Source organism: Salmo salar, chromosome ssa05, assembly GCF_905237065.1.
Source record: "Salmo salar chromosome ssa05, Ssal_v3.1, whole genome shotgun sequence".
NCBI classification, from domain to species: Eukaryota; Metazoa; Chordata; class Actinopteri; order Salmoniformes; family Salmonidae; genus Salmo; species Salmo salar.
The window spans coordinates 57,650,173-57,666,414 of NC_059446.1; positions in this window are offsets into that span (position 1 = coordinate 57,650,173).

Below are 16,242 nucleotides of genomic sequence, written 5' to 3' on the forward strand. Positions count from 1 at the left end.
TTTAAATGTTTTTTGTTGAGGTGCATTCAGGGTCTGCACCTTTGGGGGAGGGGGGGGAATGTCACGTCCTGACCAGTATAGGGGTTATTTTGTTATTTGTAGTTTCGTCAGGACGTGGAAGAGGGTATTTGTTTTATGTGGTTCAGGCTGGTTGTGTTAGTTGTAGGGTGTTTGATTTAGTATTCTGGGTTTTGGGCACTGTTCTATGTTTATGTATTTCTATGTTCAGTCTAGTTATTTGTACTTCTATGTTTAGGTAATTGGGGGTTGAACCCTCAATTGGAGGCAGGTGTTTTCTCGTTGCCTCTGAGGGTTCTATAAAAAGGTATGTTTGTTTTAGTATTTGTGGGAGATTGTGCTCGGTATAGCTTTGTTGCCTTACCGGCCTGTTATTAGTCGTTGTGTACGTGTTTGTTTTGGTTCACCTTCTTGTCTGTTAAAAATAAAAAGAAGATGAGTGCACATTTCCCCGCTGCGTCTTGGTCCGCTTTAACCCACGACAACCGTGACATTTTCAACCACTCCACAAATTTCTTGTTAACTAACTATAGTTTTGGCAAGTCGGTTAGGACATCTACTTTGTGCATGACACAAGTCATTTTTCCAACAATCATTTCACTTATAATTCACTTTATCACAATTATAGTGGGTCAGAAGTTTACATCCAATACATACAATTGGCTTTGGGGGTGACCAGAGAGATATACCTGCTGAATCGTGTGCTACAGGTGGGTGCTGCTATCGTGGCCAGCGAGCTGAGATAAGGCGGGGCTTTACCTAGCAGGGTCTTGTAGATGACATGGAGCCAGTGGGTTTGGCGACGGGTATGAAGCGAGGGCCAGCCAACGAGAGCGTACAGGTCGCAGTGGTGGGTAGTATATGGGGCTTTGGTGACAAAACGGATGGCACTGTGATAGACTGCAGCCAATTTATTGAGTAGGGTATTGGAGGCTATTTTGTAAATTACATCGCCGAAGTCGAGGATCGGTAGGATGGTCAGTTTTACAAGGGTATGTTTGGAAGCATGAATGAAGGTTGCTTTGTTGTGAAATAGGAAGCCAATTCTAGATTTAACTTTGGATTGGAGATGTTTGATTTGAGTCTGGAAGGAGAGTTTACAGTCTAACCAGACACCTAGGTATTTGTAGTTGTCCACATATTCTAGGTCAGAACCGTCCAGTGTAGTGATGCTGGAAGGGCGGGCAGGTGCAGGCAGCGATCGGTTGAAGAGCATGCATTTAGTTTTACTTGTATTTAAGAGCAGTTGGAGGCCACGGAAGGAGAGTTGTATGGCATTGAAGCTCGTCTGGAGGGTAGTTAACACAGTGTCCAAAGAAGGGCCAGAAGTATACAGAATGGTGTCGTCTGCGTAGAGGTGGATCAGAGACTCACCAGCAGCAAGAGCGACATCGTTGATGTATACAGAGAAGAGAGTCGGCCCAAGAATTGAACCCTGTGGCACCCCCATAGAGACTGCCAGAGGTCCGGACAACATGCCCTCCGATTTGACACACTGAACTCTATCAGAGATGTAGTTGGTGAACCAGGCGAGGCAATCATTTGAGAAACCAAGGCTATTGAGTCTGCCGATGAGAATGTGGTGATTGACAGAGTCGAAAGCCTTGGCCAGGTCAATGAATACGGCTGCACAGTATTGTTTCTTATTGATGGCGGTTAAGATATTGTTTAGGACCTTGCGCTTGGCTGAGGTGCACCCATGACCAGCTCTGAAACCAGATTGCATATCGGCGAAGGTGTGGTGGGATTCGAAATGGTCGGTAATCTGTTTGTTGACTTGGCTTTCGAAGACCTTAGAAAGGCAGGGTAGGATAGATATAGGTCTGTAGCAGTTTGGGTCAAGAGTGTCCCCCCCTTTGAAGAGGGGGATGACCGCAGCTGCTTTCCAATCTTTGGGAATCTCAGATGATACAAAAGAGAGGTTGAACAGGCTAGTAATAGGGGTTGCAACAATTTCGGCAGATCATTTTAGAAAGAAAGGGTCCAGATTGTCTAGCCCGGCTAATTTGTAGGGGTCCAGATTTTGCAGCTCTTTCAGAACATCAGCTGACTGGATTTGGGAGAAGGAGAAATGGGGAAGGCTTGGGCGAGTTGCTGTGGGGGGGTGCAGTGCTGTTGACCGGGGTAGGGGTAGCCAGGTAGAACGCATGGCCAGCCGTAGAAAAATGCTTATTGAAATTCTCAATTATAGTGGATTTATCGGTGGTGACAGAGTTTCCTATCCTCAGTGCAGTGGGCAGCTGGGAGGAGGTGCTCTTATTCTCCATGGACTTTACAGTGTCCCAGAACTTTTTTGAGTATGTGTTGCAGGAAGCAAATGTCTGCTTGAAAAAGCTAGCCTTGGCTTTTCTAACTGCCTGTGTATATTGGTTTCTAACTTCCCTGAAAAGTTGCATATCATGGGGGCTGTTCGCTGCAAATGCAGAACGCCACAGGATGTTTTTGTGTTGGTTAAGGGCAGTCAGGTCTGGAGAGAACCAAGGGCTATATCTGTTCCTGGTTCTAAATTTCTTGAATGGGGCATGCTTATTTAAGATGGTGAGGAAGGCGTTTAAAAAAAAAAATAACCAGACATCCTCTACTGACGGGATGAGGTCAATATCCTTCCAGGATACCCGGGCCAGGTCGATTAAAAAGGCCTGCTCACAGAACTGTTTCAGGGAACGTTTGACGGTGAGGAGTGGAGGTCGTTTGACCGCTGACCCATTACGGATGCAGGCAATGAGGCAGTGATCGCTGAGATCTTGGTTGAAAACAGCAGAGAAAACAGCATATTGAAGCAGCATCTCAAGACATCAGACAGGAAGTTAAAGCTTGGTCGCAAATGGGTCTTACAAATGGACAATGACCCCAAGCATACTTCCAAAGTTGTGGCAAAATGGCTTAAGGACAACAAAGTCAAGGTATTGGAGTGGCCATCACAAAGCCCTGACCTCAATCCCATAGAAAATTTGTGGGCATAACTGAAAAAGCATGTGCGAGCAAGGAGGCCTACAAACCTGACTCAGCTACACCAGTTCTGTCAGGAGGAATGGGACAAAATTCACCCAACTTATTGTGGGAAGCTTGTGGAAGGCTAGCCGAAACATTTGACCCATGTTAAACAATTTAAAGGCAATGCTACCAAGTACTAATTGAGTGTATGTAAACTTCTGACCCACTGGGAATGTGATGAAAGTAATAAAAGCTGAAATAAATCATTCTCTCTACTATTATTCTGACATTTCACATTCTTAAAGTAAAGTGGTGATCCTAACTGACCTAAAACAGGGAATATTTTACTTGGATTAAATGTCAGGAATTGTGAAAAACTGAGTTTAAATGTATTTGGCTAAGGTGTATGTAAACTTCCGACATCAACTGTATATGCGAGAAGAAATTGTATATACAACAAGCTGTTTGTATGTGGCTGCTATGAAAGTGAACTGTGTTTGTGTGTGATCAGGGGTGTGTTCATTGCGCCGATTCTGTTGAACATTTTTTTTTTAAACGGAACCAATCTGAACGAAACAGGGATAAACATACCTGAATTTGTCCAGTAGTAACTCTCGTTTGCAACTGTTGGACTAATGATTACACCCTAGATCAGCTAAATGGAGGCAAGAGTGTGCAAGGCGGTATCGAATGTGTCACTGTCTCTCAACTTGATTACAAAAAAGGATCTCGCCATGTGCACCTACGTTATAAACTTTCATTCACAGGCTAGGTTGTAGCAACCTTGTGATGGGTACAGGGGAAATTGTAGCATCATGTAGTAGACTCAACGTATCGATTTTACATTGAGCTGGTTGAATGGAATATGAATGACAGTCGTCCAATATGCTGTAATAGAAACAAGGCCATGTTCATTCAAATGTTTAAGGTTTGAATTCAAGCAAAGTCTTTCCCTGCAAAAATAGCCCAATACAACACACACTGTCATACAGGGCAGAGCTTCTCCTGTGCAGGGCAGAGCGTCTCCTGTATGGACAGGGAGATACTTCATGATGACACACTAATGGATGGACTGTGCATTCATTCCCCATGTGATCCAAACTTATTCAATCAAATAATTCACTGCAGCCCTCCCATGCAATGCCTCCATGTTCCTCCCTCATTGAATGTTTATGAATTCCGATCCTCATTCTAATGAAGGCCTTTTGGATTACCCTTCACAGCCATTAGATCAACATAACAATAGCCTTCGTGCCATGGAAGGTCCTGACAGCGACCTAAGGGCCAGCGTGTGAATAGAGTTGGCTGCAGCACAAGCACTTCCCGAGTCTCCCCCTGAAAGGGCTCAAGGTCAGCTCTGCACTGTGCTGAGGGCCTTTGTGATGGAAATTGCAGTGTATAAGTTTAAACCCAGAACAATTGGGAATTTCGTCTTCCATGTTCCTCAGGTCCCCTCTCCTCCCCGAAACCAATGGAGAAGGAATGCTGAATGCTCTGAGTCTCCTGGGCAGTTCACTGTTAGGTCCTACTAGGCTTGCCTTCAGATTGGCTGGCTCTTGAGTTCGTGGCTGGTGCGTTTTTGTGTGCGTTGAGCAGTTGAGTGGAGTGACATTAGATTCACCAAATTCAACACAGATGTTGTGCTGCTTGAGAGAAACGCATTCAATTAGGTCCGTCTGGGCGCATGTGTCAGTGGATTGGATGGGGTGTAAGTAGCATTTAACTACTGAAACTGTTGAGCAAATGTAGGCTAGGCCTATTTGGAAGTAGAATCAATATTTGATATATTGAATTGTAGTTTGTTATAGGCTACAGGTCCACTGATAACACAATCACTAAATTAAATAAAAACGTCATAACATCTTTATAGAGAGTTATTAAAGCTACAACATATTCAACATTGCATTAGCTACAGCATATTCAATACCTTCCGCAGCCAAGCATGAGGAACAAGTAAGTATTGTGTCATAAAATGTCCAAGATCTGACCTGAGAGCTGCTCAATTATAAAGGCTTTTTTTTTACCCCCTTTTTCGTGGTATCCAATTGGTAGTAGTTACTGTCTTGTCTCATCGCTGCAACTTCCGTATGGACTCGGGAGAGGCGAAGGTCGAGAGCCATGCGTCCTCCAAAACACAACCCAACCAAGCCGCACTGCTTCTTGACACAATACACATCCAACCCGGAAGCCATCCACACCAATGTGTTGGAGGAAACACCGTACACCTAGCGACCTGGTCAGCGTGCACTGCGCCCGGCCCGCCACAGGAGTCGCTAGTGCGCGATGAGACGAGGATATCCCTGCCAGCCAACGACACTGGACCAATTGTGCGCTGCCCCATGGGGCTCCCGGTCGCGGCCGGCTGCGACAGAACCTGGGCTTGAACCCAGAATCTCTGGTGGCACAGCGATGCAGTGCCTTAGACCACTGCGCCACCCAGGAGGCCCTAAAGGCTTTATGTTGATGGTGCACACGTCAGTTGTTATCCAACATTGACATGTTGAATCTATATGTTGAATCTATTTGAAGGCCCTATCCCATGGCAGACACAGTGATCAGATCCTGGCTGACATAAAAGGCATTGAAATGGCTCAGCATCCTGAGATTCAGTGTGTATTAATCCTTTGCTGGTGTTGAACACACGGCGAGGCTATGACACCTGCCACTGGGGCCTAATCAACTCTCCTCTCTTGCACTGACTCACTGTCTTCTGTACTGTTCTCCTCATGCCTGTATATCCCCATGTTATTCTGTGGTCTAATGCCACACTGACATCCGTGACATTTCTGTCATTTTAATGTCATGGTGATGTGGTGAGGACAAGGGGAGAGGAGGCCAGGGGGCTGTCTGTCTGTCTGTCTGTCTGCTACTCCTCCATCCCAGGGACTGGCAGCAATTCAGGCTGAGAGACACTGATTGGACAGGGGCAACACTGGGACAGGAAGCCAGGGACATGCCAAGGTCACTCAAGCACACATCATCTTCTTCTCTCAGAGGGTGACTATCAATAGGAGCTTCGAGGTGTTTCTATTATCAAAGGACCTGTAAGCAGAGAGACCAAGGTGTTTTGGTGTATTGTTTATTGATTATATTCAGGGGTTGAATTTGGACTCTTCACCAGAAATCTATTCAACGGCATCTGTTTTGCCCATCCAAAGGCAATGAAATGTAGTCTTATTATCTTATTATGGGAACCCAGACAGAGAGTAAAGTGTTTTGAGAGTCTCCTTTAACTCTTATAGAAGGAAATGACATGACTATTATCCACACGTAGATTGATCAATTCTCCTATAGCATTACAATGCCAACATTGGTCTTACAGATTCAGCACTTTTGTTCACATCAGGCACCACTATAACCCTGTTTGAACTAATCCTGATCCTGATTAAGTCAGTGTAGATAGATTCTCATCCTTGTTCAGGAGATTGACTGAAGTCGGTAGTTTAGTCCTATACCTGATCAGTAAGCCTGCAGACATCACAGCCTTCTCATTTCAGAGTTGGCTGCTCCTGTTGTGAGAGCCACAAAGAATTCCTTTCAAAAAAACTTTCACCCAGCCCACCTACCTATCACACCCAAGCCCACTGAAACCAAGAAGAGCCTCTCCGAGACAGACTTTAAACTTTTCCAATAATCACATAAGGCCTTGGACTGTGTAGAAATCATCCAAGTGTGCAAGAGTGCTCTTTTGTGGTTGTCTTGTCCTATTTCAGGGCAAATTGTGTGAAACCGGTTCTCTTCTCAGCCACAAAATGGAGCTGGACACCTGCCAGTTTGTTCCTTTTGCACTCAGCTCTCAAGAATGATTGCCTCTGTTCAGAAGAAGAAAAACAATTGACAAACATTTTCAGGGGTTTGTGATTTTTGAATTGTACTTGTGTATCTGAACCAATACATATTTTTGGTTGCTTTTCTATTATGTAAGCATCAATCCAACCATGGGAATGCCATAAAACATTTCTTATCTCTAATGAGGTTTAGCACAACGAAAATGTGCATCATTCAAGGCATCCATACTTTAAACTGTCCAATAATCTTGATTTTAGATATCCACAATTATTATTGAATGTTAAATGAGCAGCTAAATCTATGTATGGACATTTCCATCTAAAAGGACCCATGAGCACCAACATGTGAAGTACATAGGAGTATGTGAAATTGGGTGTCAAATGAAAGGTAAGAGTATATTTTTGGGAAATGAAAGCATGCAGTGTCTTCGGAAAATACTCAGACCCCTTGACCTTTTTCACATTTTGTTACATTACAACCTTATTCTAAAATTGATTTATTTAAATTTTTTATCCTCAGCAATCTACACACAATACCTATGAAGACAAAGCGACAACAGGTTTTTAGAAACGATTGCAAATGTATTAAAAATTTAAAACAGAAATACCTTATTTACATAAGTATTACGACCCGAAATTGAGCTCAGGTGCATCCTGTATCCATTGATCATCCTTGAGATGTTTCTACAACTTGATTGGAGTCCACCTGTGGTACATTTGATTGATTGGACATGATTTGGAAAGGCACACACCTGTCTATATAAGGTCCCACAGTTGACAGTGCATCTCAGAGCAAAAACCAAGCCATGAGGTCATAGGAATTGTCCGTAGAGCTCTGAGACAGGATTGTGTCGAGGCACAAATCTGGGGAAAGGTACCAAAACATTTCTGCAGAGTTGAAGGTCCCCAAGAACACAGTGGCCTCCATCATTCTTAAATGGAAGAAGTTTGGAACCACCAAGACTCTTCCTAGAGCTGGGCCCGCCCGGCCAAACTGAGCAATCGGGGGAGAAGGTAGTGCACTGGGCCTATACTAGTCCTGTATTAGCGGACCAATGTAGCCGTCTGAAGCGCAGGCAAAACATACTTTTATGCGCCCACATCAGTAGCCAGCAGCATATAATGCACAACTTGGCAGTGGTCACACATCAATCACTGACTATTCAAACACAATCAGCAGTGTTTTGTTTTGGAATGACAACAATCACAGCTGATTGGTGCAGTGTATGTTGGTCAGAATCCAAAGAGATCAAGATCTCATTGGCACTGACACAGCTTAGTTTCCTCCAAAGAAAGGAGAGAGAAATGTTGAGATGGAATACCAGTTCCACAATCTTTTAAGTGATAACAGGGTATCAAATGAAAACATGCATCAGTATGGATTTGCCACGGAACGTAAATATTACTGTATGTATTGATAATGGAATCAGTACTCAATAAAGGATCCTTAATAAATGGTCCAAACTCACGATAGGACAGTAACTCTATTCCTTGAAGACCAGAGTATTGATTTTCCCATAGCGGCCTATAAAATACGGACCTTGTGGCAGTCGTAAGGATGGAAATGTTGCAGGATCAGGCACAGTAGTTATGCTTTCATTTGTTGAAAATGATGGTCCATAGATGCAATTGGCAATATGATTTAAAAAAACATGTATTTATAAACTTCTCAATTTGACATAAATATTGGAAAATAAAATGCCAAGAGCAGGCAAACCTGTCTATACGATAAGACTCAGGTTGGGGTATACCAGGTTCATGTCAGCCACAATTACCAAGCTGAATCTGCCAAAGAGAACCCCAAACAGGGATTTACATTCCACTAGCCTTTCCCTGGGACATACCACTGTTAAAATGGACAATTAATCAAATTACATGGTATTCAATGCAAAAGGGAGGTTCCGAAATCCTTAATTACTCTGTATAATAATAGTCGAAAGGAGACAATTTAATTCACAATTCACAGTCGATTCATAATATTGTCATCCTCGCTGGACGACTATGTACAACTACTGGAATGCGCAGGTATGTGCACCCTTCATTTTGGTGGGTAAAGCTCAAATCAAATCAAATGTTATTGGTCAAATACACATGTTAGCAGATGTTAATGCGATTGTAGCAAAATGCTTGTGCTTCTAGTTCCGACCGTGCAGTAATATCTAACAAGTAATCTAACAATTTCACAACAAATACCTTAGAATATGTGGACAACTACAAATACCTAGGTGTCTGGTTAGACTGTAAACTCTCCTTCCAGACTCACATTAAGCATCTCCAATCCAAAATTAAATCTAGAATTGGCTTCCTATATCGCAACAAAGCATCCTTCAATCATGCTGCCAAACATACCCTAGTAAAACTGACTATCCTACCGATCCTTGACTTCGGCGATGTCATTTACAAAATAGCCTCCAACACTCTACTCAGCAAATTGGATGCAGTCTATCACAGTGCCATCCGTTTTGTAACCAAAGCCCCATATACTACCCACCACTGCGACCTGTATGCTCTCGTTGGCTGGCCCTCGCTTCATATCCGTCGCCAAACCCACTGGCTCCAGGTCATCTATAAGTTGTTGCTAGGTAAAGCCCCACCTTATCTCAGCTCACTGGTCACCATAGCAGCACTCACCCGCAGCACGCGCTCCAGCAGGTATATTTCACTGGTCACCCCCAAAGCCAATTCGTCCTTCGGCCGCCTTTCCTTCCAGTTCTCTGCTGCCAATGACTGGAACGAACTGCAAAAATCACTGAAGCTGGAGACTCATATCTCCCTCACTAGCTTTTTTGCACCCCAGTACCGCTGCTTGCACACTCATCTTCTGCACATCTATCACCCCAGTGTTTAATTTGCCATACTGTAATAATTTTGCCACTATGGCCTATTTATTGCCTCAACCCCTTTATCCTACCTCATTTGCACACACTGTATATAGACTTTCTCTATTGTATTTTTGACTGTATGTTTGTTTATTCCATGTGTAACTCTGTGTTGTTGTTTGTGTCGCACTGCTTTGCTTTATCTTGGCCAGGTCACAGCTGTAAATGAGAACTTGTTCTCAAGTAGCCTACCTGGATAAATAAAGGTGAATATTTTTTTATTAAATACACACAAGTATAAAGGACTGAATATGTACATATAAATATATGGATGAGCAATGGCCGAATGGCATAGGCAAGATGCAGTAGATGGTATAGAGTACAGTATATACATATGAGATGAGTAATGTAGGGTAATGTAAACATTATATAAAGTGGCATTGTTTAAAGTGACTAGTGATACATTTATTACATCCAATTTTCAATTATTAAAGTGGCTAGAGATTTGAGTCAGTACGTTGGCAGCAGCCACTCAATGTTAGTGATGGCTGTTTAACAGTCTGATGGCCTTGAGATAGAAGCTGTTTTTCAGTCTCTCGGTCCCAGCTTTGATGCACCTGTACTGACCTCACCTTCTGGATGATAGCGGGTTGAACAGGCAGTGGCTCGGGTGGTTGTTGTCCTTGATGATCTTTTTGGCCTTCCTGTGACATCGGGTGGTTTGACCCCGGTGATGCGTTGTGCAGACCTCACTATCCTCTGGAGAGCCTTACGGTTGTGGGCGAAGCAGTTGCCTTACCAGGGAGTGATACAGCCCAACAGGATGCTCTCAATTGTGCATCTGTAAAAGTTTGAGTGTTTTTGGTGACAAGCCAAATTTCTTCAGCCTCCTGAGGTTAAAGAGGCGCTGTTGCGCCTTCTTCACCACGCTGTCTGTGTGGGTGGACCATTTCAGTTTGTCCGTGATGTGTACGCCGAGGAACTTAAAACTTCCCACCTTCTCCACTACTGTCCCGTCAATGTGGATGGGGGGTGCTCCCTCTGCTGTTTCCTGAAGTCCACGAATATCTCCACGAATATCTGTTTTGTTGAAGTTGAGTGTGAGGTTAATTTCCTGACACCACACTCCGAGGGCCCTCACCTCCTCCCTGTAGGCCGTCTCGTCGTTGTTGGTAATCAAGCCTACCGCTGTAGTGTCGTCTGCAAACTTGATGATTGAGTTGGAGGCGTGCATGGCCACGCAGTCATGGGTGAACAGGGAGTACAGGAGAGGGCTGAGAACGCACCATTTTGGGGCCCCAGTGTTGAGGATCAGCGGGGTGGAAATGTTGTTTCCTACCCTCACCACCTGGGGGTGGCCCGTCAGAAATTCCAGGACCCAGTTGCACAGGGCGGGGTCGAGACCCAGGGTCTTAATCAGGAGTTTGGAGGGTACTATAGTGTTAAATGCTGAGCTGTAATCAATGAACAGCATTCTTACGTAGGTATTCCTCTTGTCCAGATGGGATAGGGCAGTGTGCAGTGCGATTGCGTCGTCTGTGGACCTATTGGGGCGGTAAGCAAATTGGAGTGGGTCTAGGGTGTCAGGTAGGGTGGAGGTGATATGATCCTTGACTAGTCTCTCAAAGCACTTCATGATGACGGAAGTGAGTGCTACGTGGCGATAGTCATTTAGCTCAGTTACCTTAGCTTTCTTGGGAACAGGAATGATGGTGGCCCTCTTGAAGCATGTGGGAACAGTAGACTGGGATAGGGATTGATTGAATATGTCTGTAAACACACCAGCCAGCTGGTCTGCGCATGCTCTGAGGACGTGGCTAGGGATGCCGTCTGCGCCGGCAGCCTTGCGTGGGTTAACACGTTCAAATGTTTCACTCACGTTGGCTGCGGTGAAGAGCCCGCAGGCTTTGGTAGCGGGCCGTGTCAGTGGCACTATATTGTCCTCAAAGCGAGCAAAGAAGTTGTTTAGTCTGTCTGGGAGCAAGATGTCAGTGTCTGCGACAGGGCTGGTTTTCTTTTTGTAATCCGTGATTGACTGTAGACCCTGCCACATACGTCTCGTGTCTGAGCCGTTGAATTGCGACTCTACTTTGTCTTTATACTGACGCTTAGCTTGTTTGTTTGCCTTGTGGAGGGAATAGCTTCACTGTTTGTATTCGGTCATGTTTCTGGTCACCTTGCCATGATTAAAAGCAGTGGTTCACACTTTCAGTTTTGCGTGAATGCTGCCATCAATCCATGGTTTCTGGTTGGGGAAGGTTTTAATAGTCACCGTAGGTACAACATCACCGATGCACTTGCCAATAAACTCGCTCACCGACTCAGCGTATACATCAATGTTGTTGTCTGAGGCTATCCGGAACATATCCCAGTCCACGTGATCGAAGCAATCTTGAAGTATGGAATCAGATTGGTTGGCCCAGCGTTGAACAGACCTGAGCACGGGCGTTTCCTGTTTTAGTTTCTGTCTATAAGCTGGGAGCAACAAAATGGAGTCATGGTCAGATTTGCCGAGAGGAGGGCGAGGGAGGGCTTTGTATGCGTCGCGGACGTTAGAGGAGCAATTATCCTGAATTTTGCCAGCCCGGGTCGCGCATTCGATATGCTGTTAAAATTTTTGGAACCTTGTTTTCAGATTAGCCTTGTTAAAATCCCCAGCTACAATAAATGCAGCCTCAGGATATGTGGTTTCCAGTTTACATAGAGTCCAATGAAGTTCTTTCAGGGCCGTCGAGGTGTCTGCTTGGGGGTGTTATACACGGCTGTGATTATAATCAAAGAGGATTCTCTTGGTAGATAATGCGGTCGGCATTTTATTGTAAGGAATTCTAGGTCCGGTGAACAAAAGGATATGAGTTCCTGTATGTTGTTATGATCACACCACGACTCGTTAATCATAAGGCATACACCCCCGCCCTTTTTCTTATCAGAGAGATGTTTGTTTCTGCGGCGCAATGCGTGAAGAAATCGGGTGGCTGTACCGACTCTGATAAGGTACCCCCGAGTGAGCCATTTTTCCTGTGAAACAGAGAATGCTGCAATCTCTGATGTCTCTCTGGAAGGCAACCCTTGCTCGAATTTCGTCTACCTTGTTGTCAAGAGACTGGACATTGGCAAGCAGTATACTCGGGAAGGGTAAGCAATGTGCCCGTAAACGGAGCCTGACCAGAAGACCGCTCCATCTGACCCTTCTGCGGCACCGTTGTTTTGGGTCGCCTACTGGGATCCGATCCATTGTCCTGGGTGGTGGCCAAACGGAGGATCCGTTTCGGGAAAGTCGTATCCCTGGTCGTAGTGTTGGTAAGTTGACATTGCTCTTATATCCAATAGTTCTTCCCGGCTGTATGTAATAAGACTTAAGATTTCCCGGGGTAACAGTGTAAGAAATAATACATAAAAAAACGAAATACTGCGCGAAGCCAGGCAACCCTCGCTAATTTCCTGCAATTGTGATGTCATACGCTGTCTGGCGGGCCAGTTCAATGTCTAGTTTTGATGAACATTTAGTTGAGTTGTCAACTAACATGAATTCAACTAAAAATGTCACGTTGGTTAATAAAAGTTGTGTAAAAAAAAGACAATGTCCTTACGTTGATTACTTTTTTCAAATCAAATCAGTTTTCCACGTTGATTCACGTCATCACATAAATTTCAAATTATGTGGAAACAATGTTGTTTCAACCAGTTTGTGTCCAGTGGGGTAGGCCTATCAAAATGAAACCAAAGTGTCTACAATGTTTTAATAAACAGTAAGTTAATTAAATGGTGTAACGCTAGAGATTATAATAAAAAAATAATATAGAATTAGCAGAAAATTTGTTTCACTTCAAACCACAACATCAGACAATTTCAATGGGGAATGCTGTCTAAAATGGCAGGAGTTTGAAGAGTGGAGAGTGGAGCCCAGTTTTTTTAAGACTGGTCTTCAGTGGTTTCTTAAAATCTTTACCACCTGCAATTTGTGACGTCTCAGCAGAGTGTTTACATTAATTGAAAAATCAGTTTAGAAATGGTTTTGAAAGTGTTGACAACTTGTGTTGGTCTATGGGCATAATGCTACTTTCTGTGGGTCCAGAGTAATGATTTTTTTGCATTAGCTGTGCACTATGAGACGGTTTTGCGGACAGAGTTTAATTTAAATCAGGACTAGGCTAATTCTACTTAAATAAATCCAGATTTAAAAAATGGCTTCATTAGACTTTGCTTAACTTCAGATGAATTAGTTCTAGACGAGGGCGTCCCAGACTACGATAATTAAGGACTAACCAGTTAATCTTTGTGAAGCCTGATTAGATTAACGATGTTTACTTGGTGCTGACCTGAGGATGCTTCAAAAACCAGCGATGGGACACTAATACATAAGCATTGTGTGGACTTGGAGCAAGTCACCTAAACAAAACAATGGATGGAGGTAAAAGAAAACATTCAAAGCATTTCAATGACTTTGATGAAAAACTTGCTTCAAGAGGTTATTGAGAACAAACAGCATGATTCATCAACAGAAAACAAAATAATAAATGCCTGGACTACCACGTTTGTAATGAATTCAACTCAAATGAAAAAAGTTTCACAAAAGGACGCTACAACAACTTCAGGTAAAATACTGTATTTATTGTTGGCCCGCTTCTTATGTAACACAACATACTGGGGCCTAAATGTATTTCTGTGACAGAAATGTAACACAAACAATACCATACATAATTACTAACATCATTTCTATATTGTCTTGTCCTTCTAAGGTCCTGTGGAAAAATATAAAAATCAACTTAAAGAAGACATGCTGTTGCTCTTAGGGAGCGTTTCAAGACTGGTAAGACCAGTGACCAATGAGTTGAGCTACTTGCTGACCGGGATCATTGATAGCCAACAACCCCTGGAAGGTATCCCCGATGATGACCATTTGGACCGTTAAGATGGGGGACCATTCCAATCCTCATTTGGTCGGACACATTCATTCAGCATGTGCCATCCCTGGACTGCAGGGAATATGTAATGTTGTCAGTCATCTCTTGCACTCACATAATAAAAATGATGTAATGAACTCAACTCTTGAAATGTTCTCTAATGCAGCAATGAAATCATTTTCTAGAGGCAGATTACCGTAGCTTGGAGGGGACTTGTTTTACGGGATGGTCAGCTCGCTACATCTGCAGCAGCCAGGAGGGAAGATTGTGTCACTAATCTGGGCCGGAGGACAAAGACAAAGAGGCTGTGCATGCATGAGAAACTGCCCATGGAATTTCATGAGCTCAAACTAATGTATTTAAAAGAGCATGATATGAAGATACAAATCCTTCATGTTGAGTTGGCTATGAAGAAGGAGGAAAGAAACATGAAGCAGCAGCAGTTGGGGGTCCCGACATTTCCATTTGTGAATTAAAAACCTTTTTGTTACCAATACATGGGTGTTGTTCACTTCAATCACGAGCTATCTTTGTTGTGAGAAGTGCTGCATAGCAAAATCATCTCTGCAGGCTTGTCCATTGTCTGCCTCAACTCAAGCCAATTCCTCCTTTGGCCGTCTCTCTTTCCAGTTCTCTGCTGCCAATGACTGGAACGAACTACAAAAATCTCTGAAACTGGAAACACTTATCTCCCTCACTAGCTTTAAGCACCAGCTGTCAGAGCAACTCACAGATCACTGCACCTGTACATAGCCCATCTATAATTTAGCCCAAACAACTACCTCTTCCCCTACTGTATTTATTTATTTTATTTTGCTCCTTTGCACCCCATTATCTCTGTTTCTACTTTGCACTTTCTTCGACTACAAATCTACCATTCCAGTGTTTTACTTGCTATATTGTATTTACTTTGCCACCATGGACTTTTTTTGCCTTTACCTCCCTTATCTCACCTCATTTGCTCACATTGTACATAGACTTATTTTTCTACTGTATTATTGACTGTATATTTGTTTTACTCCATGTGTAACTCTGTGTTGTTGTATGTTGTCGAACTGCTTTGCTTTATCTTGGCCAGGTCGCAATTGTAAATGAGAACTTGTTCTCAACTTGCCTACCTGGTTAAATAAAGGTGAAATAAATAAATAAATAAATAAAAACTATTGGAACATCTGGGTCATCCTCATCTTCAATGCGACGATCTGGGCTTCCATGTTTGAGGTAATTGTGAAGCACTGCTGTTGCAATTATGACAATGCAGCATCTTTGTTGAAAGCGCAAATGTGTTTCTGAGACACTGGAAACGACTCTTCCATACACCAAACATGCGCTCCACTACGTCTCTGGTGTGCATATGAGCTTGGTTGTACTGTTGTTGCTCAGGTCCTTTTGTGTGAAGATAGGGGGTGAACAAGGAGTTGGTTTGTGCATACCCACTGTCACCAAGTATGATTCAACTCTGTTGTCTTCCTTCAAGCTGAGCATACAAAGAGGATCCTTGAGTCATTAGATGCACCTTTTCAACGTGCAATATTGGAGAACTGCAAATTGGATTGGAAGTGCACACACTTTGTACATTTATTGAGAACCAGTTTTTAAGATTCCTGTACTCCTCAGCATCTGCTGAAGGGGGACACTTGATGGGAACGTGACATCCATCTTTACCTTGTAGTTGGCTTGGGCGGCAGCATCAGGGAACTTGATGTTATTGTCTTTTAGTTCACATATAGCATTGCAGACTTTGGACTATTCTGCATAGAGTCGGTTCACTTACACCAC